This window comes from Pundamilia nyererei, unplaced genomic scaffold (assembly GCF_000239375.1).
Source record: "Pundamilia nyererei isolate P.nyererei 1_Seehausen unplaced genomic scaffold, PunNye1.0 scaffold00298, whole genome shotgun sequence".
In the NCBI taxonomy this organism is placed as follows: Eukaryota; Metazoa; Chordata; class Actinopteri; order Cichliformes; family Cichlidae; genus Pundamilia; species Pundamilia nyererei.
Window position 1 is genome coordinate 327,692 of NW_005187699.1, and position 752 is coordinate 328,443.

Below are 752 nucleotides of genomic sequence, written 5' to 3' on the forward strand. Positions count from 1 at the left end.
AAAAAAAGAGTGTGGATTGTTATCTTTTGCCCTCTTCTATACATGAGATTTAAAACTATTGATAATGGGTTTTAAAGAAGCTCTAACACTCAGATCCTATCAGCCTCACACTGTGTTTCTATTTGCTTTAGTCTTATTTGGTCTTGATAATCTGTCTTCACGGGAAAAAGTTTTTTGTTTGCTTTTCATTTTGGGGGAGGGGAGGGGTGCATGTTTAAACATTGTACAGTCCAAAGTTTTATAGGTTATGGAAATTTAAAAAAAACAAAAAACATTTCTGTTATTTTTAACATCTGATATTTTATGACAAGAAATCAGAAATTTTTTGTCATTGAGCTAAACTGTTGCCCCAAAAAGCATCTCTGAATGAACAATACAACAAACTCTGAAGCTAATGGGCAACAGTAGTAGAAGGCCACACTGAGCGCCACGACACGAGGCTATAGTTTGCACAAGACTTGGACAACAAAAGAGAGTGAAAATGTTACCTGCAGAGCACAATCAGCTGTATCCTTCAGACAGTAGAGTTAGAATTTGATTTGGTATAGACAGAATGTAAGCATGGATCTTATGGAGGGTCAGGAGTGACAAAATGAATTAATTAATTACACCGTTAAATAATTAATTAAATGTGTGAATAATTCATTACAATTGGAATTAATTCCTGGTGATTTTAACATCTATGTTTGCTGTGAGACTGGAACAGTAGTACAGGGAGTGCAGAATTATTAGGCAAGTTGTATTTTTGAGGA